The following is a 26,826-nucleotide window of genomic DNA, read 5'->3' as shown; positions in this document are numbered from 1 at the left end:
AGCCCCGGGGTCGTCCTCCGGCCAGCGCGCGGGCCCCCTCCGGCCCCGTCCGGCCGCCCCCCACAGCCCGCTTCGGGCCGTCTTCCAGGCCGATCTAAGCGCGGCCCAGCGCTGGGGCCGATGTCCCCAAGCACCCCCGAGCCTCGCTTTCCTTGTGCGCTGGGGGGTGTGTGGTGGTGCCCGGGGCGCCTCACTCCTCGGGGTGGGCGGGAAGCCTGGCGAGGACCCCCGCGAGGACTCGGGTCAGGCCCCGGCCCACAGTGGGGCGCGACCGCGCGGGTTCGGGCCCTGGGGCCGGGCTGCAGGGCGGCGGGCGAGAGAGGCCCCGCCAAGGGGCCGCGTCCGGGCTGTGGGGGCAGGGCAAGCGGGGAGGGTTTCCCCGAGGTGGGCCCGAGCCCGCCCGCCCGGAGTGCCGCCGGTGGGCCGCCCCGCGCCGAGGCTTCCCGGGACCCGCCGCCACGCCCGCGCGCAGTCCCCGAAAGCCCGGCGTCGCTGTCCTGCGCGGTCCCGGGAGCCGGGCGGCGTGGCGTTCTGGGCATGCGCGGGCCGCCAGGCGCATGCCCGGTCCTTCGGAGAGGCGGAAGCGCGGCGCGGGGACGCGGCCGGGCGCGCGCCGTGGCGTCGTCGCGCGCCTCAGCTGGTCGCCGCGCACGCGCGGCCCGCGCCGACGCAGCACGGCCCCGAGGGCGCAAGCCCGTCGCCGCCGCCGCCACCGCCGCCGCCGCCGCCGGGCTGGGACCGCTGTGCGCCCGCGGCGTGAGGTGTGGGAGGGGGCGCCGCCCCTGCGTCCGCCGCGCCGCCTCGCGGTGTCTGCCCTGGCGTCCGGCGCCAGCGCGGTCCGAGTGAGTGCGGGGCCGGGGCGGGGGCCGGGGCGGGGGCCGGGGCGCGGGCGGGCGGGCGGGCGGGCCGCCTCCCGGCGCTGGGGCTTGGCAGGGCCGCGGCCGGCGGGCGGAGGGCCGAGCGGCGCCGAGCAGCCGGCCCGGGCGGCGGGTGCGGCGGAGACGGGCCCCTCCCGCGCGCGGCTCGGGAGGCCGAGGACGTGGGGAGGCCGAGGGAGGGGCCCGGGCGGCCGGCGCTGTGGGGAGGGCCGGGGCGCGGGCCGGCCGGGGGCGCGGGCGGACGAGGCTGTGGGGAGCCCGGCGGCCCCGGGGAGGCCGGGGACGGGGACGGCGAGGGGGCGGGTTCTGGGCGGACGGCGAGGGAGGAGGCCGGCCTGAGCGGAGGCCGGGGCCCGGGTCCGCGGAGGGACGAGGGGACGGGAGAAGGCCCGGGGGGCGCGGGGAGGGCGGGGAGGGCGGTGCATTCGGGGCGTCGGAGAGGCGGGGGCTCGAGGCCGGGGCGCGCGGGAGGCCGGGGCTTGGGGGGCCGGGGCTTGGGGAGGCCGGCCGCCGCCTCGGGAGCGGGCCGAGGGCCTCCAAAACAAAAGGGGGGAGAGAGGGAGGAGGAGGTGAAGGGAAATCCTTGGGGACCCCGGGGAGCGCCCGGACCCGGGATGCGGACTCCCTGGCCCTCGGGCAGGCGAGGGCGAGCCTCGAACCCGGGGCCGGGCCGGGCGCTTCCCCGCCGCGGGCGCTCAACTCACGGGGCCCGGGGCTGTCCGGCGGCGGCCGCGGGGACCTCGTGGACTCATTGTGCCTCCAAGTTTCCGCTCCGGCCGACCAGCCCCCGGCCCCGCTGCCGGCTTCGGCCCCTTTCTTCCTCCGGGGAGGGTGTGCGTGTGTGCGCGTGTGTGTGTGCGCGCGTGTGACTTGCTTTTATTTAACTGCGGGATCTCGCTTAGTGCACCGAGGGCAAGAAGACATTTCTTTTGAGTCGTTTCAACACTGTGTCGCTCTGGCACGGCCCGCCTGCAGCTGGGGTCCGGCCGGGAGCCCGGGATAATAGTGACACTGTCGTGGCCGGGAACGGGGACATGCGCCCTCGCTGCGGGCGTGAGGGTTTAGGGGTCCGCAGGCCAGACGACCCTCGCCGGGATCTTACGTGGAACGTCAGCGCTGTCACGGTTGTGGAAATGGGCCGCTACTGCTCGAAATGAAATGCCGAGCCCCCCCCCCCCCGGCCCCCCCCAGTGATCTGTAAAATGGGCCTTGAGGAGTCTGTGAGCGCGGGTCAGATGTGTGCCTCTGGGAACCCGGCCGGCGGCCGAGGGATCGGAAGGTACATTCGGAGTTAGCATTCACCTTGCTTTTGTCGGGGTACAGTGTAGGTGATTTTTTCGTGCAGCTGCCCTTGGGAGATCATTTTTAGCGTCCTGCAATATTTATACCCATGAAACTTCTAAAGTTTGTGTTCCGGGGTCTTTAAAAAAAATTATTTATATATTTGACAGAGATCACAAGTAGGCAGAGAGGCAGATGGTGGGTGGGTGGGTGGGGGGGAAGCAGGCTCCCCACTGAGCAGAGAGCCTGGTGCGGGGCTGGATCCCAGGACCCTGGGATCATGACCTGAGCTGACACAGAGGCCTAATCCACTGAGCCACCCAGACGCCCTGTTCTGGTGTCTTTAGGAGTACACTGTTTTATATGGGGCTGTGCTTGGAGGGGAGGTACTAACTTGGCCTACCGCTAGCGTCTTGAATACTTGATTGTACTAAATGTTGTAGAAGCAGCAAGATCAACTATGCCTAATTCTGAGTCGTATCTTTCCGGTGATTATTAAATAATCCAATTTAATAGTGAAAGCTGGGAAGAGATTGTTTAAAATGCCTTGCTCTTGCTTAAAGGGTCCCATAACCCACCCGACACTTGAGTAATTGCACTCACTAGAAGGACCTGCACGTTGTCCAGAGGCGCTGGCACATCAGGAAGCAGGTCCTTGGATAAGTAAAGCATTGAATGCAAAACGCAGCATTTAAGTTTGGGGCTGTCTGCCGAAGGTGAGTTGTGTTAGATTAGCAGTGAGGCTCCATGAGGGTGATGGTGTTGGGGTGTCCGGGGAGACCAGAAGTTAGGAGCTGCAGTGAGGATCCTTAAAACACTTCTAACTAACATCCTTTCTTTAGTGCTCCACGCCCATGACTGGAAATGACAACTTGATGTCCCAGTTCTTAAAATTGGGTTCTTCAGCAAATCACAGAACTTTTCTCACTAGGAAGTTGGAGAAGTTGTCTAAATAACAGAATTGTATTGTTAAAGCTATCCCCTTTAAAAAAAAATACTGATTAGTTCCTGCAGAAAAAATTACAGTATATTCTGTGTACTGTATATACACTATAGTGTAGTAAAGAATAGTTTTGAAAATTACTAGTCTTTACTGGTTGTTAGTCTTGAGTTAGAGAAGTAGGATCTTAGTTCACTTCTCTATAAAGATTTCATGGAAACTGTTTTTCTGTATTTTGAAGTGTCTTAGTTTTGAGAAAATAATTGTCTTAAGGGTGACATAACAAAAGATGAGATTCAGATTCTTAATGTGTAGGTCTTTAACTTTTGAAATTGAACATTGTCAGTTTAGTTTTCAGCTAAAATCTTGTTTTAAATTTCAATATAATTAAAAGTTAAATTACTTCTGTCATTTGTGAATTGAGTTTTTTTGGCTTATAAATGAGTAAAGTTTAGTTTCTGTAGTAGTTTCTTTTGCCTTAAAGTTTTAGCTTACGAACTTATTTTCATTACTGTCTCTCCTTACTAAAAATCTCTTAAATAATTAGCAAAATACTGCTGTGGGGGTCTTTGAGAATTTTTACTGATGCCTGTATGTTATTTAAAATGCAAATTTTAAAAACTTGGGCCAAGTAAATGACCTTACTTGAGTCAGTAGTAATAAATTCCAGGAAGTTTGTGAATGCAGTAAGCATTCAAATATGAAATTGCATCTGTGTCCTTAGAACGCTCCTCGGTGGGAAAGGATGAGAGTGGTTCCGGCTCCTGTTTGGGTGTACCTGTGTTCCGCTGCCCCAGCCGGCTACATGAGGAAGTGGTTTTTTACGTCTCTGCTGAAAACCATATTTAGTTTGAACTGTTGATGCCTTTTCTCTTTACTAAGATTTTGCCAAGGCTTCCCTCCCCTTCATTTCATGACTACCAAAAGGCAACTTCGTGTAGGAGAAATGAAATTCCTATCTACCACTTTCTGGCATTAATTTCTAGGAATTGTGCCAAGTCTTACCGTTCAGAACTACATGAATAAATGTGTTTCTGATAATAAAGTAGCAGAAGAACCCCCTCTCTTCCTGTCTATAACAGGTGTTTTGGTGTTTTTGCTAGGCTCTATTATGGAAATAAAATTCAGATAGGCGTATCTTTCAGGATAGGTGGGATTTTTAGCAAATGCTGTTAATTATGGTCTGATTTGCCTAAACGTAGATGAAATGGTTTTTAGAGGAAAGTATGAAATAGATGTTTTCGCATGAGCGGCACTATCGCCACTTCTTAGCAGTTGAACACCTCCAAGGAGGAATCTAGTAGCAGCACCTCAAAGTTTCCTTGTTTGTCAGGACCTGAAGCTGTTTCCTTGCGAACTTTGTATTTAATTAAAGTAATCCTGCCTAGATCTTACTGATGTACATTGCTACTTACTGTCAACTCACTTTTCAGAACAAAAAAAGTGACTAAAGTTATACATGGGGATGTTACCCACTGACAGGGAAGAGATGTAATGTTACCGGTACCGGTGTGGGTACTGGGTGTTGTCGGTAGGAGTTCCTACCTTTTTCCCGACAAATTAAATCCGGGAGATGAAACGTGCCAGACCTGAGCTGAGTGCTCTCTGTTCCTCATGAAAACCATTGAGTTGCGTGATTTCTGTCCTCATTTTACAGATGAAACACTGGCCATTTAGAGTTAGAGGAGCTGGCCGTGGGGACAGGCTTGGCCCGCAAGGGACAGATCCTGGTTGGCCAGACCTGCTGAACTTTTCTGCGCAGCTTCTAGGACTAGGCAGGATTGGGGAAGCAGTCGCCTCACTGATCTTCTAAAGGGGGAGTGAGTCACGTGCAAGCGTAATTACTGTGTCTGGGAAAGTTTAAATTACTATGTTTTCTGTTTGAGTCTGACACTTTCGTATGATGAAGCTATGATGTGGCCAGCGTGGTGTAGGTGAACACTGTAATGGACATACCAGAATTGTTTCATTATTTTTAAATTAACTCAAAATTGTTAAATAAAAATATATAATGCATAGGGCTGTGGTTGATGCTTCTTATTGTTAAAGGTTGTGCTGTAGTGACCTCTACATCTAGAGTTGTTTTGTTGGTGACTTCCTGGGGGGGGTGGTGAATGTCAGTGTTTAGGAATATAGTTTCATGGGAAGCAAGGACTAATGTGAGGGGAAAGTGAATTGTACATTTATCATTCAGGTTTAATCCCCTTGTAGGACATCCTAGAATTTATGATCTCTAACACATTGCTGCTCTGTAAATGTTTCTGAAGTGAATGTGCTCATTCTCCGATTTAGAATTTTCTGTCATGCTTTTAAGACTTGACCTACTCTGTACTCCTTTCTCTGGGGCCAGTGGACCAAAACCAAGGCTCAGAAGAACCTAAAAAGCTGAATCTTTGACTGTCTGTGCCTAGGATCTCCTTTCTGCCTCCATATTCTATCTTGAAAGTCGTGCCATCTGGCGCCTTGGATTCTGCTGTGAATGGTAGGGGCTTGTGGGGTCTACTTGTGACCAAAGCACCATGTGTTTGTCTTTGATGGACAGAAGAGTGAGCTGAAATGATTTTATGCATTCCGTATTTGTGTCTTGAGCTAGGGGAAAAAACATTTCTCTGTCCCTTTACAATTCTCACGTTTTTGTTCTAGAAATTGATTTTGTAGGAGTTGGTCCTGTGTTCGGTAGGACTCATTCTGTATCCTGAAGACATCGGAGGTTGCTTAGGGCGGCACAAGATGAGCGGGATTCACGCAGGATCCTTGATGACTGGTCTGGGAGCTGTAATGTGTCTTTCACTAATCGGTTGGATTCATCACGAACTTTACAAGGGTTTTACATTCTGCCCTGAAACCGTCTTTAGAAATGCAGCTTCCTAACACTGTCAGTTCCGCAGCACGCCAGCCTTCGTTCACTCAGGCAGGAAAAGTCAGTATTTGGGTAAAAAAAAAGCAGTCGTTTGTTCTTCCTCAGCAGTTCCCCCTTAGTCTTGCTTGTTGTGAAGGGAAGCCTGCGCCCACCCACACCTGGTAAACCGGTGACCTGGTTGTTCCGCAGTGACTTGTGAGGTTTGGTTGCTCACCGTCACTTGAACTTGAACTGGAAACGCAGATGCCCATGCCCCTCCTCCGACCTCCTGAACCAGACTCTGGGGCTGGTGCCCCGCGGGTGGTGTCGGCTTGCTGTGCAGAGCCGCTGCTACAGACGGTTCCAGCGAAAAGCAGGAGGTAGCTGGTGGCACTTGGTGGTGGATGGCAGAGGTAGCGGGTGGCTTCTGATCGCTTTGATTTGCTGATGAGACTGCCTTCGCCTCAGGACTCCCAAGTGTGGTTTTTAGGATTTGTAGAGTCTTGGGAAGACCTTACAACTGATTTTGTTGAGGGATGTTGAATGTTTTATGCTGAGGTCATTTAATTCTTTTGAATCTTGGTTTGGATTTTAAGTAAGCAACTTTGCATCGAAATAGCAGTGTGTGTGGCCCCAGACTTGAGGTTTTTGGCAAATAGCTGGAGAGTGTGTATGTGTGGGTGCTCAAGGCACGAGTTTGCTGGTGGTTTTGTTTTGGTGCCGAGAGATTGGCTCGTTTACTGGAGTCAGGAGGATCTCCGAGCCTTGGGGTGACTGCTGAAGCACTTCTGTGGGAATCGATTCTAGCCCTAGCATGAAAGTCATATCCAAATTTAATACATACTGTTTTGCCTTTGTCCTTTATTTTTTCCCTAAGACCAGACCTAGATGAAAGTGTTAAAAGACAGGGTTGGTGATGTGCTTGCTTTCTCCTGTGTCTGCTGCAGAGTTGGACGCACCTGTAGGCACACAGAGGATTGTGAGCTCGGGGACACGGATTCTGTCATTCTGTGCATATCCGCGGGGCCTTCGTGGCTCCTTCCCACCAGCACAGTGGGTTGGCCCTCAGTGATTGGTTTAGGATTGAAGAGGAGTCTGTGCTCCTGCCAAGGGGGTCTTGTGGTCTTTAAGTACGTGAAGGTTGCTGCTAAGGCAGAGAAGAAGAATTAGGGATGGACCCGGTGGGCTGGACTGTGCCTGATTGCAGCCCAGAGCCAAAGGCTGTTCCCATGTCCCTCCTCTGGTCGGCGTCAGACTTGGGTTAGTGGTGCGGCTCCGTGATAGAGAAGATGAAGGGGAGGGGCGGTGGGAACCAGTGCCTGGGACAGCTTCTTTCACCTTGTATGGGTCCGGTGGGGTTAGAGTTTATCGCCGGTGATAGACTGTGACCCCGTTCCGTGCACGTCGGAGCGCCGGGCCTGGAGCAGCGCTCAGGGACGGCCTCTCCCGTGGCTCCTCTCTGATGACCGCTTCAGCCGCCTCTGGTCTCGGTCGGTCTCCCCGCCCCGCCCCTTCTGGTGGTTTCTGTTGCGTCGCTGCCTTGTGCTTTCAAATAGCCTTTTCCTGGTTACAGTGAGGTTGCACATCTTTTTATACATTTACTGGCCTTTCAGGCTCACTGTTTTTGCGAAGTGCCCATATTTTCCTATTAGGTTATTTTTAAATTGATTTGTAGACTTTATATATGCAGGACACACATTCTTTGTTGGTTGTGTATTTTGCTGCTGTCTCTTCCCACTTTGTCATATGCAGTTTCACTGACTCAGTGTTTTTTTGTTTTAAATGAATAGAAGTTTTTAAGTTTAATTAGTGGCATTTATGGGTCTTTTCCCTTGTATGCTTTTTCTGTCTTTCCCTGCCCTGAAGTCATGAACTAGTTCCTCATTTATTCTTTAAGTGCTTTTATATTTCTGCTTTTAACCTTTAACTTTCTAGTTCTCTCAGAATTGGTGTGGGTGTAGAATCTGAAGACGGGATCCAGCTTCGTGAACATGTGGACGTACCCCCGTCCCAACACGGCTTATTGAAAAGAGCATCTTCTCCTCAGCTCCGCGCAGTGCCCCCTTTCTTGTAAACGAACGGTCCGTGTGTGTGCGTCTTGGACTCTTGGATCCCCTGGTACTGCCCCATGTAAGCTGCCTCTGTCATTTCAGTTTTATCTGGAGTCCTGCGGTGCAGCTCTTCCCGCTTGGTGCCTCTGCAGGCACACCTTGACTGTCCTTGACTCTTTGCGGATCTGTGTCCATTTTAGAATCACTTGCTAACTTCCAAAAAACTTCTTCCTGTTGTTGCTTGGGATGACATCAAATGGGATCAGAGTGTGGAGAGTCATTCCTCATTTCTACTTCTACAAATAAAGCCTTTGAATGACTGTTGAAGTCTTTCTATGTGAACACAGGCTTTGATTTCTCTTGGGAATGGTTGGGTCGCGCACTGGAACAGCTGCATCACGTGGTAGGTGTGTGTTTGGCTTTTTAAGAAAGTGTCAAACCCTTGGCCACCTGGGTGACTCATTCGACTGGTTAAGCGTATGCCTTTGGCTCAGGTCATGATCCTCAGGTCCCGGAATTGAGCCCCGCATCGGGCTCTCTGCTCAGTGGGAAGACTGCTTCTCCTCCCACTCCCCCTGCTTGCATTCCTTCCCTGTCTCTCTCTTTCTCTCTCTCAAATAAATAAATAAAATCATTAAAAAAAAAAAGTGTCAGACTCTGTTCTAGACTGGCCGAACCGTTTTACACCCACCCCAGGCTCTTGTGGGAGCTCTCGTCACTCTGACCGTTGGGGCACCATGGGGCATGCCCAGTCTTTTAGTTCTCTGGCCATTCTGGTAGGTGTGCAGTGGTCTTCCGGTGTGGTTTTATTTGTCTCCCAGATGCCTGATAATGTCGAGTATCTTCCCGTATGCTTCTTTGCCACCCATGTATTCTTTGATGTTCAAATGTTTTGCCTATTAAATTTTTTTTCCTTATTGGTGGGTTCTTTATGTATTCTGGATACAAGTCTTTATCAGATGTGTGCTGTGCTTTTCTCTCATGCTGTGGCTTGTTTTTGCATTCTCTTTCTCTTTTAAAGATTTTATTTATTTATTTGAGATGGTGAGAGAGAGCAGGAGTGGAGGTTGGGGAGGGGCACAGGCAGGGGGAGAAGCAGACTACCCACTGAGCAGGGAGCCTGATGGGGGACTCGACCCCGGGACCCTGAGATCATGATCTGAGCTGAAGATAGACGTTCACCCAGGTAGCCCTCTCTCTCTCTTTTTAAAAAAAATTTAGAGAGATTGTATGTGGTGTTGGGGAGGGCCAGAGCAGGAGAGAGTGTGTCCCAACCAGACTCCACGCTGAACATGGAGTCCCATGTGGGACTTGATCCCACGACCCTGAGATCATGACCTGAGCCGAAACCAAGAGTTGGGCGCTCAACCGACTGTGCCACCCAGGCCTCCCGTGTTTTGCATTCTCTTAACAGGGTCTTGAAGAGCAGAAGTTAGACATTTTGATGATGGCTCGTCAGTTTGTTGTTTTATGGACTGCTTTTATTTTAAAGTTTACTTTTTTAAAGATTGATTTTATTTGAGAGAGAAAGCAAGAGCGCAAGCAGAGGGAGGAGGCAGAGAGAGAAGAGGCTCCCCACTGACCAGAGAGCGCGACTCGGGGCTCCCTCCCCAGACCCTGAGATCATGACCTGGGCCGATGACAGACCCTTAACTGACTGAGCCACCCAGGCACCCCTGGACTGTGCTTTTTTGGTGTCATAGGTAAGAAATCATTGCCTAAAACAAACCAAAACAAATCATTGCCTAATCCTAGGTCACAAAGGTTTTTTCGTATGTTTCCCTCCATCCCCATCTAGAAAAGTTTCAGGTTTTACATTTAGGTCTGTGATTCATTTTGAGATACTTTTTTTTTTTTTTTTTTAATGGTGTGAGATATTATTTGTAGGATTCTTAATTTAATTCTGATTATTTGTACGACTCTTTTGAGGTATAGAACAAAGATGTAGCTCCTTCGAGAGAGCTTTTTTTTCCCCCTTTTTTGCTTCAACCAGTTTGGGAATCACCTTAAACCAAGGTTGGGGCATGAGGTTTTGGACCACCCAATGCTGTCATTTTACTGGAGAGATGATTCGCCTCTGGTTTCTCTTATCTGGAGCTTTGTAGCCTTTAGGGTCCTGCTTTTTGAGGTAGGGTTTTTGGTTAGACACCCTGAGGAACCCAGCTTTTGATTCCTATTCCTCTTTCCCCGCATGGTTGTAGAAATGAAAGTTGAGAACTTTCAGAATTGGCAAATGACTTCAGGACAAAGGTGGTTTCTGTGTTTGTTGATCTCTTTGGGTTCCTGAATTCACTTTAATTTTGGCTTGGTATTTCCTTATTATCTTGTCAGTTTCTGGTTGATTTTAAGATTTTTAAAAGTACTCTGTCCATCTTTTTTAGTCTTTTTCAGGGGGAGGATTGGGCCTGACAACATAGCCTGTAGTTAAGGAGCCAGAGGAGATTCTTTTCCATTTCACTCCAGTGTTTCAATCCAGAGTCTAGACTGGGATCTGTGTCTCCTGTAGTCCCTGTTAACCATGTGTGGCTTTTTAAACCAAATTAAATAAAAGTAGAAGTTCTGTTTGACAGTCACACTAGCCCCGCTTGGGGTGCTCAGCACGCAGGTGTGACTAGTGGCTATGGCGTTGGGCAGGCAGAGATGGGACGTTGTCATCCCTGGGGAGTGTCTGTTACACGGTGCTGGCCAGACCCTTGAGAACCTCAAGGGATTTGCAACGGTGCGTGCGTCCGCTTTGGAGAACCACCAATCCACGTGTCCTCGATGCTTCGAGTTTGACTCTTTCTGGGTCTGCCTGGAGCTGGAACAGCTAGCCAGGTGATTGAGCCTCTTTGATAGGCTCATCGTGGAGCCTGTCCGTAAGGGGAGGTGTGGGTTCTCACACTGGTGCAGGCGGCATTACGGGGGGCTGGGTGCACTGAGTCGAAAACCACTAAGTGCTGATCTGCCTAGTGCTTACTTGGGGCATCTGTTTTACTTTTGTTTTGTTTATGAAGAGTAGCATTAACTGAAAATTATCAAAATTAAATAATGGATCAGAAATTAAGTTTTACCCTTAGCTAAAGTGTCAGGTATTCATAACTGAAGTTGTCAGGGTATTGTAGTTTTGTAGAGAGGCAGGTCTTTCTAACAAAGAAATCTTAGCTAGGAGACAGAAGGTGGAGGTTGGAATGTTGGTGCTTCGCCTTCAGTCCCGTGGCATCCGATACCGGCTGTAGCTCTTCAGTCTGGCATCTGCCATCTTCGAGGCTCCGGGCGCTGGCGCCGCGTGGGGTCATGTGCACGTGTGCTGGCACAGGTGACCTTTGACTGGTGCAGGCCGCCAGACCCCCCATAGGTGAAAATCCACAGTTAACACATATTTTTGTGTGTGTGTGTTATATACTGTATTATAAAAAAGTAAGTTAGAGAAAAGAAGATGTTAAGAAATTCAGGAGAAAATACATTTACTATGTGGCATGTATTGGAGAAATCTGTGTGTGAGTGGACCTGGTTGATGGAGAGCCGGCACTATTAGACAGCTGTCTTGTGCCTGGGGTCGTGCTAAGCCCCTGGGGCAAGCAGGAGGGGGTGACGCACTCGGTGTGCTGTGTGGTGTCCCCAGCAGTAGTGGTCCTGGAGCAGAGTGCTCTGAGGACCTGGAGGTGTGTCCCGGGTCACAGTCAAGCCCCGAGGTCAGCATACTGTCTCTGTTCAAGGTCAGATAGTAAACAGTTCAGGCTTTGTAGGCCACATAGGGCCTGTCATTTTTTTTCTTTCTTTCTTTTTTTTTTTTTTTTTAACAACTCTTTAAAAAGGTAAAAGCCTTTATCAGCTCAGGAGCCATACAAAAACTGGCTGTGGACCAGATGCTGTGACCTCCGCAGGTCTGGTTGTGTGCAGGGATCTGGAGAAATTGAACGGTAGGTGGGCAGTAGGCAGGGCCTTGTGGAGGACATGCCTCCTGTAAAAGTGCCGAGGTGTGAGAGCCGGGGTGTGTGGGACTGAACGTTTTTACCAGCGTTTAGCAGTACAGAAAGGGTTGGGTCGAGCAGGAGTGGGGTTGATACTGCTGGCAGGTCAGAGCAGCGTGTGGTTGACCCTGACAGGAGCAGATTCATGTGGCAGGAGGGCGGCTGCGTCAGGACTAGAGTGGGTCAGGGAGGTGTTGCAGTAATGCACTTCGGAAGGGGAGAAACCTGACCCTTGTCACTGAGGGAACGGCTGCCTGGTGTCTGTCACCCAGCTAGTAAAGTGATGGGCAAAGTTCAGATGGTCCGGCTGAATAGCCTGCGTTCCTTTAATTACACAATTAGGTTGTACACACGAGTGAAGAAGGTCTCACTTAAGGGCATGACTGAGGAACTGGAGAGAGAGTGACTGGAGGCCTGTTTCTCAGTCCGTCTCCAGGCTCTGACCAGGGGGAGGAAGAGGCAGAGCCCGAGCGAGGGGGTGTGCGGAGCACTTCCAGGATGGCTCCCGGATTTCTCCCGTGGTGGAAAGACCATGAAGATCTTTCTGTTCTTAAGTGCTTGCTGATCAGACTGTTGCTTAAGGAGGAAATGCTCTCTCCTAGGTCCATGAACCCCTGAAATGGTAAGAATTTTGTGAGTTATTTTCTTGGGGTAGGAATGTTTGGGCTTTCGTCCCATTATCAAAGTGAGCCCAACCCAAGGGAGGGCACTCCGGGCACTCCTTGTTATTAGACTGTAGACACCTGACACTCGGCACAGGTGTGAGCTGTAAGGGAAGGCTAAGCATCCAAACCACAGGACTTTCACTTTAAATATAACACATCACAGACCGCTACATGGAACAGACTCTCGAAGCTGTCGCCAAAGCCCGACTGTCCCAACCGAACGCTGCCAGTCGGCAGTGGAGACGTCTCCCCGGCCTCCCCTGCCCTCCCAAGAGACCCCACAAGGCACAGTGTTGGTACACAGAAGGCCAGCCAGCTGTTTGGGACTCTGATTGGCCTGGGTTTCAACATTGCTCTTGTGCACTAGAGGAACTACAGTTCATGAACTGTCAGGCGTATCTTAACAGTCCCGTGGCTGTGAGAGATGGTCCAGTGTCACTTTTAGTCGGCTGTGTCAGTTCAAAAAGGAGTGTCGTTTTTCTGTCCGCTCAGAAGCGTGTTGCTGGTTCATAGTTGTAAGACAGGGCCTGATGCCCACTGTCACAGGTGGCTCTTCGGACAAGTGCAGGAGGAGCCCGGCAGCCGGCGGCTCGCTCGCGCCAGGCAGATCGGTGCGCTGTTCTGGAGTCCAGAGCAGGTTGGTTCATGTCTGACCTCAGCGTTATGTGTAATGTAGGAAGTGCAGACTTACACATTGTAGCGGGCCCTGCAGAGAGCTGCTGGTTTTGGAGATACATGGCTGCCCTTAGAAGATGACTCTTAGAGGGGAGGGTTTAGACATGGGTATATGTCTGAAAAAGTTTCCTTTTCCTCTTGAGAACAACTGTGACCTCCATTAAGGGCCAAGTATCATGAGTGGCAAAGATATAAGAAATGATGGAATTCAGTGATGGTGTAGACGTTAGAAGTGAAAAACCCTGGGCTGTGTAAGATATTACCCATAAGATTTCAGCCTGGGGATAATTGTGATTCCAGTATTGGCGAAACGTTTGGAATCTCCTTGTCTGTGTCATGGCAGAGAAGGCTTTGCTTTTTGCTTTGGAAAAAATACAGTAGTTGTGTTCTAAGGACCTGACTTGGTAACAGAGGTAGCAGGAGTGACTTAGTTTAAATGCAGGTTGTCTATGTAGGAATGTGTGATGGGTCACAACTAAGTGTTTGGCTGCTAAAGAGTTAATGTTTGTCTTTGACTTTGCCCTTTCGACCATTTCATTGGAAGTTTTAAACTTTTCCACTGGGTGCCTCCTTTATTTTTCTTGCTTTAGATAGTCTAGGATTTTAGAGGGTGATCTAAATTTAGGGATCATCTGGTTCGGGGCTCCCACTTCAGAGCTGAAGAACTAACCCAGAGAGGATGAGTGGCTTTGGGATAGAAACGGAGGAGGACTCGCAAGACACTCTCGGCCGACTTCACTCAGAGCTCGCTGGTGACCTTTCGAGTAGATGAGCAGGGTGTGAAGACACCTTGTAAAACTCCGGTTTCCTGTTAACTGTCAGGAGCTTGGAAAAAATTGATGTAATTGGAAAGTGGGTAAGAAGGGGACAGACAGCATTGAGTCTGTTGCTCGAACTGTATCCAAGTAACATGTGGTTTGCATTTAGTTATTTATTTCTGCATTATCGTGGGTATTTGAGAAGTGACACAACATCTCACACATGTATATAGTCTGAGTTTCAGAAAACTAATAATGCCAGCTCTGCACACTTATCTGTCACACTTAAGGCATTTTCATGAGTCACTCTTGACTCCTGAGCATCTGCCATGACGGGGATTCGTTAAGAAGACGACAGTCCTGGGTGCCTGGCTGGCCCAGTGGTGGAATGTGTGATTCTTGATCTTGGGATTGTGAGTTTGAGCCCCACTTTGTATGTAGAGATTACATAAGTAAATAAAGTAAGTTAAAAAAGAAAAAAGGTAGTCACTTCCCCAGGAAGATTTTGGGTGTATCAGTGGTCCTGAAACACCGAGGTTTTGTAAGAATTGCTGAGGACCGTGTGTGAGAGACGGAAACAGGCGCGGGGGTGCCGCAGTCAGTTAAGTGTCCTTCCTACTCGTGTTTTCAGCGCGGGTCATGATTTCAGGGTCATGAGGTCCGGCCCCATGTTCGGCTCTGTGCCCAGTGTGGAGTCTGCTTGGGATTCTCTGTCTCCTTCTGCCCTGCCCCATCCCCTCATGATCTGGATTTTTCTTTGAAAAAAAAAAAAAAAAGAATTAAAACCAATGTGATGGTATCATCCCACAGCGATGTTGAGTTACCATTCCTGATGTGGAAGCCAGTCACCTGCCTTTTAAACTAGCTTCCCCTCATGCTGAAGAAACACTGCTGTACTGTTGGTGAAAATACGTTGTAAATCATTAAGACCTGGAGTGTGAGAGGCCCCTACAACTAACTCCCTGTAGGTTCTGTGGCTCACTAGAAGGACTCACAGAACTCTGAGAAGCCATTACACTCCTGGTTATGGTTCATTACAGGGCGAGGATGCAGGTGGCGGTCAGTGAACGAAAGCACAGGGCCTAGTCCTGGGAAGACCAGCAGGAGCTTCTAGTCGTCTTCTCCCGGTGCGGGTGCGTGGACTTCTCCCAGCACTGACGCTGCCAGCCCAGGAAACTCACCTGAGCCTTGGGGTCCGGGGCATTTATAGGGGGTTATCCCGTAGGCACTTGCCAGCTGCATGGCCAGGTTTAGTCTGCAGTCCCTCTGGAAATCAAGCTGGTGTTGTGTGTGGCCCAAGGCTCCACCAGAAATCACATTGTTAGCATAGACTGTCTGGTGTGACCCAAGGCCCCCCAGCTAAACGAAGACTGAAAGACTACCTCATCAGGCAGGACATTCCAAGGGCTCAGAGGTGACTTCCCAGGAACTGGGCAATGGCCAAATCTGCTTGGGGCAAGCTTAATCCTTTCCTGCATGAAGCCTACAAAGTAAATTACTATTTCTGTCATTACCAGGGAGTTCAAGAAATTACTGCTTTCAGGTAGGAGGTATGTTGCAACCACATGTAGTGTGATTTGCCACAAAACTAAAATACCAGAATTTCTGCACACAAGTGAAGCCGTCTCCAGAAGCGTGTCATCCTTGACACCTGTCGGAATAAAGATCGGGAGTTAGTGCTGGAGGACTGTTCATTTTTAGAATCAGAATTTTAAAATATTTCGATAGGTTGTGACGAAGTGCTAAAATCAACAAGGTAAAATTTATAAGGAATAAAGAAAGGTAAAATGGCAGACAAGTTAAAAAGAAAAAACCAGCTGAGAACTTAAAGATGTGTGAAATGTGCCTTAGCTGTGTACCTGTGTGCGGAAAACCTGGGGAAGTTGACTGAAAAGGATCGGCAGGCTTCTCTGAAGGGGCAGATGGTAGATATTTTAGGTTTTGCAGACTAATGGGCAAAACGAAGGATATTATGTAAGTACTTACATAACAAGAGAAAACACTGTAATTTCTACAAAATTTTTATTGACAGAATTCCAAATAATAATTGAGTATGTAAATATATTATAATACAGGTCTACTAATAAGAGTGGAATTATTTTTTCGGGGGGAGGGTTGGATAACATTTTTCCTGGTTGGAGTTCGAGGTTCATGATCCCTCATGTCACGGCCAGTTACCGGTGGTCAGTCTGTCGGTGCTGATCTGCACGGAACGTCTCCACGTGTCATCTTTGGCGGCAGCTTCCTGCTGGCATTGCTCGTGGATGTGGACACCGGTGTGGAAGCTTGTCATCTCAGCTGAGTGTGCTCGTGGTTTGGCAGACGTTTATAGAATTCCAGGAGGTTCTTTTTGACGTTTGCTTCTCTGCATGTCATCACAGCGCTGATTCGTCTCTTCCAGTGATGGTCCGAAGGAAGTGCCTCAGTCGCATGGTTCAGTGGCTTTGAAGTACGTGACTTCTCGTTGTACCCGCAGTGAGGTCTGAGAAATGCTGCTGGAACAGTAGTTTGAACTCAGAAAACACATCTGCTGCAGATCTGCGCGGGGACAAAATCCGCTTCTCTCTTTAGCTGTTTATTTTTTTATTTCTAAGTAACCTTTGTGCCCAGCCTGGGACTTGAACCCGGAGCTCCGGTGTCCCACGCTCCTGTGACGGAGCCGGCCAGCGCCGCTGTCACTCTGGCGGCGCGGGAGGCTGCTTGTGATCAGGTTGCTTGCGGTCACCGCCCGAGGCCCCTCCCTCGCCGTGTATGTTTAGGGGAGCTCACGATGAAGTGTTCACACGTGTGAGCAAAAGCTGGCCTCTGCAGCAGCTCGGTGTTTGGTAAGAGCGATGACTGAAGGAGGGTCTTGAGTTCGGAAAGATTTCGGTCTTGGCTCTGAGGCTGAAAAGTCCCACCAAAGCCTCGCACTCCGCGCTGACCTGCTGTGCGGCAGGACAAGCCAGGCTGTTTTCCTGACGCTTGCTGTCGGTGCTCCTGGCTGGGTAACTCACGATGGGTCGGAACATTTCCCACGGGCACCTGTTGCTGAATAACACATTGGAGAACCCTAGCTCAACGCTTGGAACAACTAATCTTTTCATACTCTCGGTGACATTTCCAGCTAACCCTTGTTCTGCTTTGCAGACATTTTTGCTGTCTTCAGTTATAGTATGTGTTAGCAGATTCTGCTCCAGGCCGTGTTAAGTCAGTGTTTTCTCTTTGAAAGTGTTCTCCTAGCAGTTCCCCACCAAGAACTGCTCCCAGAGGCCCCGTCTTCGGTCCCTTTGCTCCATGCACAAATAGTCGAGCGGTGTGGGTTACACCTGTTGGCTCAGCAGCAGCGAAGGAGACCCACTCAGTCCCTCGCCTGTTTCCTTCCTTGACTCTCAGTGTTGTTCCTGGGGTCCTCCCCTCGGAGCAGTCGTTCTTGCCAAAAGGGTCGTTGTTTTCAACAAGTGCACTTTTTTTTTTTTTTTAAAGATTTTATTTATTCATTTGATAGATCACTAGTAGGCAGAGAGGCAGGCAGAGAGAGAGAGGGAAGCAGGCTCCCTGTTGAGCAGAGAGCCCGATGTGGGGCTCCATCCCAGGACCCTGGGATCATGACCTGAGCCAAAGGCAGAGGCTTTAACCCACTGGGCCACCCAGGCGCCCCAACAAGTGCACTTTTCCTCTGCACATTTCCTTTGCTGTTCAGTTAAACATGATTTAATGAACTCCTTGTCATCCATGTGAGGTGGGGGACTGTTTAGGGTTTGCAGCAGAGAAGTGACACCACCTGCTCTAGGTTTGGAACCAACGTGTACGCTAGGGCGGTGGGGCGGGGCCGGGAAAGTCGGTCCCAGAGCGCCGCAGTCATCTGGGCCAGTGGTGATAGTGGTTCGCGGCACCATGGTGTTGGTGAACTCACGCCATGGCAGGAGGACAGGGTCTGGGCTTGTTGTGTGGGAAGAGCCAACACGACTTGCTGACCAGACAGGATGAGGAATGCGGGAGGAAGACAGGAGGCAGGGATGGTAGCCGTTGTTTGTGGCCCCAGCGGTTGGAAGGGGACGTAGTCGGGAACGGAGAAGACTGTGTAAGAAGATTTGTGGAGGGGGCAGGTCGGTCAGCTCCTGGCCTGGGAGGTGTTGCACGTTTTACTCGGTCTCCAAGGGACCTAGAAGTGGGTCCCAGCATAGAGTACACTTGCCAGGGTTTGGTCAGGAAAACACGGACCATTCTAGACAATTTTTACTAGTCAACTTCAACTTCCACCCTGAGTTGTAGCAGGAAGGGGTTTTGGGAGGTGTAGCTCTGTCTTCTCTTCGGTGAGGCCAGGAGAAGGCGGAGATGGTGTCTCTCCTGCAGAGGGAACGCCAGTCCATCCAGCACAAGAGCCGGGCAGGTGGTCTGAGCTGGAGGGAGCAGTTTTAGCTTCGTTAGCCTGGAAACAGCATTTGATGTGAGTTTGCCTGGGAGGTGAGCATAGCTGAGAAGAGAAAGGACAGAGCCCCGGGGCGTCTGGAAGGAGAGAGCATCTGTGGGGTAAGAAGAAAAGCATGAGAACAGGAGTGGGAGATCAGCTCTGGTCCGTTGTTGCCGAAAGGTCGAGACCTGAGCTCTGGTGATTGGCTTGAGCAGTGCACAGGTCATTGGTAGTCTTAGAAGAAGTTTCCGTGGCGTGGGGGGCCAGAGCCAGTGGGTTTACGGGGTAAAAGGCCAACAAGAGTCTGTGACACCGAGTGTGCTGTGTGTATGCTGACTTGCGGAATTACTTGGACGCCGGCTGTTTTAAAGTGTGGGTGTGGGGGGGTGTGGGTGGGGGGGTGTGGGGGGGTGTGGGTGTGTGTGGGGTGTGTGTGTGGGGGTGTGTGTGTGGGGGTGTGTGGGGGTGGGTGGGGGTAGGTGGGTGTGTGTGTGTGGGGGGGTGTGTGTGTGTGGAGGTGTGTGTGTGTGGGGGGGGTGTGTGTGGGGGTGTGTGTGTGTGTGGAGGTGTGTGTGTGTGGGGCTGATTCTGCTGTTTGCTTCCTCCTTGGTGTCGGCTCACGCTGGTGCTCTTCTTCCGCAGGACCTGACCTTCCTCTGGTTCTTGCTGCACTGAGTGTGTTAGGGTGTGCCCTCCGCGCTTCAGGTGTTACTTGGGGAGGCTTTCTGTCGCGTGCAGATCTGCCCGTGTGGTGGTGTGACTGCCCACTTGCTTCCTGAGGCACCTGCTGCGGTTTACTTTTGAGAGCGGCCACACTGTTTGTGTAGTTACTCCGTCCAGCTTTGCCTATCGCCCTTTCTAGGAGCGGCAGGAAGGAATGGCTTCTTCTTCCTGACCTCGATCTGGGACCCTTGCTTGGTGAACTGCTTCTACTTACACAGGGACCTGTTTCACCCGGAGGTCGCCGGTGCCCACTGGGCTGCGTCTCTTGCTCAGTTACGCTCCGGCCTTGCTCCGCATTCTGTATACTGCGGGAACGTGCTCCATGGTCCTCCTTTTGGTGTCTCTCAGGCAGACGAAATGACCCGTCGGTAGACTGTCACAGCCATTAGTTCTCTTGTGTAATTGAAGGGTCGCCTTGCTTTGAGTGTGTCAGCTGTGCCTGTTAATCAGTTAGAGTAGAACAGTGTTTCTTTCACTTTTTTTTTAAAAAAAGATTTTATTGATTTATTTGACAGACAGAGATCACAAGCATCAGAGAGGCAGGCAGAGACAGGAGGAAGCAGGCTCCCCGCTGAGCAGAGAGCGCGATACGGGGCTCGATCCCGGGACCCTGGGATCATGACCTGAGCTGAAGCAGAGGCTTAACCCACTGAGCCACCCAGGCGCCTTTCTTTCATATTTTTAAGCCTTTGCCAAGTCGAATTTTCTGGGGATACTATTTACCGTGTAGAACAGCGGCGGTTAGGAGAATGGGTGCGGGCTGGTCTTGCTCTGAATCTCAGACCTGATCCTTGTTCGCTGCCTGTTGAGCAGGTTCCCGACGCTCTAAGTCTCTTTCCTCATCCGTGAGGGCGAGAGTACCGTGACTCTGGTAGAAATGTGATGGGACACAGTTCCTGGTACGTGGCTGGTCAGGGAGGGATCCTGAGGGCAGCAAATAGAGCTGCTGGCGGTGCGGTCCTTTCCGTCGGGAGAGCTGGAAGCTAATCTCAGCCGTTCCCGGACGTGTCCGGCCAGCATGTGGGAGAGCCGGCGGCGGTGTCTACCCCTGACCCGCACATAAACGGCGCTTTGTTGTGGTGGTGGTTGCTCCGTTGGGTTTTCAGAAACTGGTCATATTGCCTCTTCATTTCCCTCCTGTCCTCCTGTCGTCCTGCTCACCAGCAGCTGGACGGCAGCCCGTCACCCGCACTGGCACGTGGATGCCCGGGCCGCCCTGACCGGTGGCCTGTGAGCTGGTGTCTGAGTGTGTTTGGCTAGAAAAGTCTTTGGAAGCATAAACAAGTGTTCGTTTTCTCAGATAACTTTCATAATCATGTTCAGCTTCTTCTTATGTTTTTGGTTTTTCAGAAATTTACCCTGACCTGTGTCTGCAGAGCGCGGGTGGCAGCGCCACCTGCTTCGGAAGCCCCTGCGCCCCGGCTCAGAGGGAGCGACGCCAGGGCGGCGTGGCGGTATGTTTCGGACACTTGGGACTTGCGCGGTGCCAGCTGTCCGGCGGTTACACATGAGGACGTGGTGGGTTTGGGCTTTCCTTGGCGTTTAGCATTGAGCAGACCCTCTCTTCGCCAGGGGCTGAGCCTGCCTGGTTGGTCCAAGCCAGATATCTTACAGTTCGTCAATATGTCGTGTTGAATGTTCGCAGCTTTAGAAAGAGTCGTTCTGCCATGTGTGCCTCGGAAAGCCCAAATCGTGCCCATTGTTTTCACGTGGGGATCTGGGACACTTGGGAAGCAGCACAGCTTGTGATGCTGAGAGAAACTGCTGTTTGCCTGAGCGCCCTCTCCCTTGTTTGCTCTGTGACCTTGGAGAATGTCTTAGTTTTTCTGGACTTCGTTTTCTCATATGTAAAAGGGCAAGAGAGCAGTCGTCCGGGCTGCGAGAACTCGGGAGCGGGTGCCTGTTCAGCATTTGGGAGAGAACGCTGCCCCGCATACCCTCCACCGACGGCGGGCGGTCGCTGTGGTCGGAGTGGTGGGGGGCGGCGGTCAGGGCCTGTCCAGGTGGGACCGCGCACCGCAACGAGAACGTTCTGAGCAGAGCGATGGTGCGGAGTATGTTATGTGTTCCAGAAGCATAGAGCGAGAGCGTGCTGTGACTGCTGGGAAGTCCTCATTTGCACATCAGAGGGTCTTGGAGAGAGGTCAGAGTGGCCCGAGCATCTCTGATGTGTCTTAACACACACCCGTTCATGCCAGGAAGCAGAGAGTGTCCTTCGTACAAATAACTTCAAGGAGCTGACGGTGTATTTCACTGTATAATGAGCCAAGTGTAATTTTTCTTTGTCTGGAGCAAAAGAATTTAAGCATTTTAATTACAGGGTTTGGGAAATACTCTCGTTTTCTGCCCTATTTGAACTACGTTCATTCATATTTCTGTGCTTATATGTACGTCAGTTCTGTGCTGGATGCTGCATGCCCTGGGCTGCTCACTATTCGGGGGCAGGCACGCCATAGGGCCAGTGTCCATAGGATGCAGTGTTAGTGTTTGCTTGAATTCTCCTTAAAATACAAAATCAAGTGAGGAGCAGTTATAAGGCCCCCAAAGCCAGTGTGTGTGTTCATTGATTCATCACTAGGTCATTCACATGTCACGTGCACGTGTTCTGAGCGTGTTTTAGGTGCTTTCTCAGGCGTGAAAAAAAAGTTGAAACTCTTTAAAGGCGAGCAAGGTTGGTGTGTCTTGAATTCTAGTTCTCCGGAAGGATGGCAGGTGTGTGCAGTAGATGCTCAGTACCTGAATAAACGTAAAAAGACCCCAGACTGCTCTTGCCTGTACTCCTGTAGCGGGGATTGTATTGGATTCTAGAAGGCGACAGCTGGATGAGAAATCCTCTCCAAGAGGTCTTCCCGGCCGAGCGAGGGAGAGGGAGAGTCTGCCAGCAGGGTGGCACAGTGGTCAGTCCTGTGGTAGAGATGCGCAGGGCAGGAGCGCGGGCATCTCTCTTTCCTTCGTCAGCCCCCGCATTCTTCACCTTTCTCACACCTGTCGTTCATTTCCCCCGTACCTTCCCGGAGCCCCTTAGTAGTTTCTCTGCATGGTTCGTCATCTAGACTCAGCTCTTCCTCACCTTCTGTTGCTGGCAGACAATTCCCTGGAGACCTCTGTTCTCTCTTCCAAGCTGCTTGCGCCTGAGGCCTTTTACTGTGTTGTTCTGGGACGTTCCTCTGTTCTCATCCTTGGCTTCTGTCCAGAGTTGGATTCTAAGTTCGTGGCAACTCTTGTCTTTGTCTTTCTTCTCTGACTTCCTCATCTTCGTGGAGTTAATCACTTTAGAAAGATGTTGCAGTGTCTTTGGACAAGGCGAAGACCGCCGTCAGCATCGCCTCCTCTTGCGCTCCTCTTGTGCTCCTCCAACTTGGACTTGTCTCCCTCTCTCCTGATGCCCACCACCGCCTGAGCGCTCCCTGATCGTCATCCTGGGGAGGACCTTACCCTTTCTTCATGGAAGGTCCTGTGTTGCTCATTTTTTGTTGATGCTCCTGTTTGGTGGAGGACTTTCTCCAGTGGCTTTCTGACACAGGACGCTTTGGGGGCAAACCTGTTGGGACCATGCAGGAACGAAACTTGATGGACAGTCTGGCTGGGTATAGAGTTCTGTGTTGGCTTTCATTTTTGTTCATAAACTCAAAGATCGCTCCATTGCCTTCTTGTTTTCATGTCACTGTTTTAGCACTCAGAAGCTATTCTTACTTATCCTTTGTATGTAACTTTTTCCCTGCCATCTTTAGAAGCTTGTAGGAGTCTTAAAATTTGTACAAGTCTCTTGAAATGGCACGACATTGTAGTCTGTGTAGGTCGGCTTTCATCTGCAGTGCTGCGCATTCAGTGGGTCCCTTCATTCTGGCAACTGGTATTTTTCAGTTCTGGGAATACTTTTTTGGCATTATTGTGCTGAGGTTTTCTCCCTTTCGTCTCCTTATTTTGTTTTTCTGGAAGTCTTATTATCCAGCACTTGGCTGTCCTGGGCAGAGGTTGTAATTATCGTAATGCCTTTTTCTTCTTCCTTTGCTCTTCCTCCTCTGCCTTTTCTTTTTTTTTTTTTGTCTTTTTATTCTCCATTCAGGGAGACATGACTTCACTTTGACTTAACCTTCTTCTTTAGTTTATTATTTCTGATTGCAGAAAGGTTCTCGAGATTTCTAAGAGTTCTTTTCCTGTTCTTCTAGAAGAGCATCCTCCTTTTGTAGATTGATCGCAGCGTCTTACCTCTGTATTCTTGGTACTTTGTATGGACTCAGTTTCTTTCAGGTTCTTTCCTTCTTTCTCTTGTCTGACAGGTGGGGCCTCTTGACTTTTACATTGGGGTGTTCTTGGTGGGCCCTGTGTTGGGGGTCTCCAGTGTTAGGATTTTAGGTCTGTCTTTTGGGGCTGATCAGATTCCCCAGAAATATTTTCCAGTCTCTTCCTGCAGAATTCTGACTTCAGAATCTGGGAGTTAAGGCTGTGCCTGTGTGGTGTGTTGTAGGGGAGCTGGAGAAGTCACCGCTCACTGTGTATGCAGTCATTAAATCCAGCTCTGTTCAGCGCCGCTGGGCAGGGCGACTTCAGTCTGTAGATGCCTCTGCTTTTTCCAGGGAGAGTGAGAATCCTCCCCCACTCCCCCATCTTCTGTCCGAGTGAGGGGGAGTCACATTGTACCTGGCATTGAGGTTCTAGTTCCTGTTGCCATGGCCTTCCCCAGCTACTGTGGGAGGTTGTGCCTTCTTTCCCTCGTTCCCTGTGCGCTGGTGTTGCCAGTTCTTGTCTTCTAGGACTGCGGTGCAAGTGGAGCTGGCTCTCGGTGTGCTCCACTGCTGAGTTAGACTCTGCCTCTCTTGGGCCTGCTGACTCATTTACTGTACTTCAGTCTTTTTAGTTTCTGTTTCTTCCAGGTTTCTTCTTTTTACTCTTTGGGTCTAGATCTTCCGTGTTAGAAGATTTTCTCAGACCTTCCAAAATCTTGGCCTTTTCTCCTTTCACTTGTCCCTGTGCTATTGCAAACACTTTTTTTTTTTTTTAAAGATTATTTATTTATTTCATAGATATCCTGAGTAGACAGAGAGGCAGGCAGAGAGAGAAGGAAGCAGGCTCCCCGCTGAGCAGAGAGCCCGATGTGGGGCTCGATCCCAGGACCCTGGGATCGTGACCTGAGCTGAAGGCAGAGGCTTTAACCCACTGAGCCACGGAGGCGCCCCTGTTTCAAACACTTTTAAAAAAAGATTTTATTTGTTTGTTTGAGAGAGAGTGTGTGTGGGTACACGGGAGAGAGCAGAGAGCACAAACGGGAAACAGCAGAGGAGAGGGAGAAGCAGATTCCCCGCTGAGCAGGGAGCCCGATGCGGGGCTCCATTCCAGGACCCTGGGATCATGACCTGAGCCGAAGGCAGATGCTCATCTGACCGAGCTACCCAGGTGCCCTGTTTAAAACGTTAAAAAAAAAAGTATCTTGTTAGTATAATTTTAACGGGAGGCCGTGGAGTAGATGTCTGTACTCCCTCGTTGTGCCACGCACTTGTGGGCTGTACCCTCTATTAATTTATGGGTTTTGATACGTTTTAATGGCTTTCAGTTGCTTCACATGTATTTCTTACATAGACAGTAGGTTTGAAGACAGGGACGCAGTGCCCAGTTTTGACCCATCGTCCCCGGTGCTGCGCAGTAGGCGTGCCTGGGAGGTGGTGGAACTGGCTGAGGCGCCGAGTGCCGCAGAGCTTCGAAAAGGCGAAGGACGGTGGTTTGATACGCGCGTGCTCTCTCTGCTTGTCAGGGTCTCTGAGGACTATGCGATGAGGAAAGAGGAACTGGGAGCCTTTCCTTTAAACTGAAGTTTGATTTCTTCGCAGAGTTACCGTGGCCTTCGGATCTGTGAGTAGAATTCTCTTGCTACATTTGCGTCTTGGTTTTTCGTTTTGTTTTTGATTTTTCTTTCATCTATCGTAGGTTTCTTTGACATGTATTAGAAACAGATAGACGCCAATTGGTCTTGCAGAGTAGGTGAGGGAAGAAAGATTAGTTGTTTAGTGGCTTTTATGTGTGGACAGAGGTGGGCAGGATGGCAGTAGTGTCCGGGACAGGAACACTGGGAGCAGGTGCGGGAGGAGCATGTGCTCCAGAACACTGTGGACCCCAGCAACCCCAGGACCGGGCTGCCTTTGCCCTGTGTCACATTTGCATAACTGAAACGGAGGTTAAAGGTTACTCTGCAAATGGCAAAGCTGGGGTTCAGACTCCTTCTGGCTTTGGAGTGTGTGCTTTTTACTCGCGTCTTCTTACAGGCTCTGGATTCACATGTTGGCTTGGCTACTTGCTTAGTAACTCTTCACTAACTGCTGAAACCTAGCTTCTCTCCATGCCCACTGCTGACTGCCTAAACTTAGCTCTCTCCGACAACGAGTGCTCTCCCAGGGTTGTGCTGAAGATGCCGTAAGAAATGTGACATGTGGTCAGCGTTTGCGGACGGTAGCAGTGAATATTCGGTGGCATTTCCCCCACTTTAATGAGAAGAAAACTGAGCCCCAGAGGTTGGGTTATTTGTATTTTGTTAAATTTCGAATTTTGTTAAGACCTTGGCACTTGTGCTGCACTCCATAGTTGACAGGTTGTAGAATTGAGATTCTGTCCCAGTTGTCTTATTTCCAAAGGCTGCTCTTTGTGGTAGGCCTAGTGGCAAATCTAGGACGGATAGCTGATGGAAGGTTCATAAATCTCTCTTGGAGGTCTTAGCATTGGTAAACGTTTTATTTTACCAGTACGTTGCTTTAATTGAAGCGTCATGAATTTAGACTTTGTGGATTCAGAATTCAGGATCATTTATAATTATGTTGGATTTGACTTTGGCAAGTGTCTTTGTCTTAAATATCCAAGGGGCTGGGCCCTGGATGGTTTTCCATTTCCTTCTGGGGTGAGTTCTCTTTCCTCTTTTGTTCTCCTTTCTCCCCCAAGCCTACTTTTGTCTCTGCCATGATGCGGTATTAGGGAAGGGAAATTATGTCGTGCAGTTTCAGTTTCTAAGTAAGTCCTGGAAGTCTTTCTCCTTTTCTCTAATTCCTTCTGCCCTTTCTTGCTGCGAGAGGCACCTGCTCTGTGTGGTGCGGGGCGTGACTGTGCTGTCTTTGGAGAAGGCCATGCCCCGCGGCTCACACCCCTTGTCTCCTCCCCAGGCTCCCTGCACGTTCAGTGTTTCTTCCTGTAACAGTGCGCTGTGTTTACTGGGTATGAGTCTGCTTCTGCATCTTCAGGAGCAAAGATTCTGTTATTTGATCTCTGCGTGTTTTCTGCTTGGCCCATAGGTGGTTAGACTAAATGCTGGAGGAAGGAGCATTTAATGTTTGCCACAAAGTAAGTTCTCTTTTCTTAGTGGACCCAAATAAGAGGGAGAATATCAAGTATAACTCCCCAGCAGTATTAGCTATTAAAATAGTTCGTGTGGTAGAGTATGAGACAGTTTCATGTTCAGCAGAAATTACACAAAAACTTAATGCGATCTTAAAAACTTCTTAAAACTTAAAAACTTCTTAATGCGATGTGCGCTGGAACAAAGGCCCGACGGGGAACTGCGGGCCTGTGCATGGCTCCCGAGAGCTTTGAGCACCGCGATATAATCTGCTTCGACTTCAGCACTCCCTCCCCTCCACTGCTCTTTGAAAATATGTAAACCCGGGAATATAACCTTATAACCAGGGTTTCTG

The 26,826-nt window shown here is 50.5% G+C and overlaps 1 protein-coding gene across 6 annotated transcripts in view; it reads left to right on the top strand.

Annotated features, from left to right (window-relative positions):
• The first annotated feature begins 679 nt into the window (after positions 1-679).
• The window catches only part of PTK2 (protein tyrosine kinase 2), a 248,642-nt gene continuing 222,495 nt past the window's right edge, over positions 680-26,826 (top strand). For 5 of the 6 annotated variants that reach the window (XM_032315950.1, XM_032315952.1, XM_032315948.1 and 2 more), the window contains exons 1-3: positions 680-842; positions 20,507-20,610; positions 24,906-25,003. The gene's annotated coding sequence lies outside the window, so the exon portion shown is untranslated. The remainder of the gene's footprint in view (positions 843-20,506; positions 20,611-24,905; positions 25,004-26,826) is intronic. The other variant, XM_032315953.1, reaches the window with a different exon arrangement.

Source organism: Mustela erminea, chromosome 16, assembly GCF_009829155.1.
Source record: "Mustela erminea isolate mMusErm1 chromosome 16, mMusErm1.Pri, whole genome shotgun sequence".
In the NCBI taxonomy this organism is placed as follows: Eukaryota; Metazoa; Chordata; class Mammalia; order Carnivora; family Mustelidae; genus Mustela; species Mustela erminea.
Note: the sequence above shows the minus strand (reverse complement) of the source record. Positions and strands in the feature narration are given on the sequence as shown.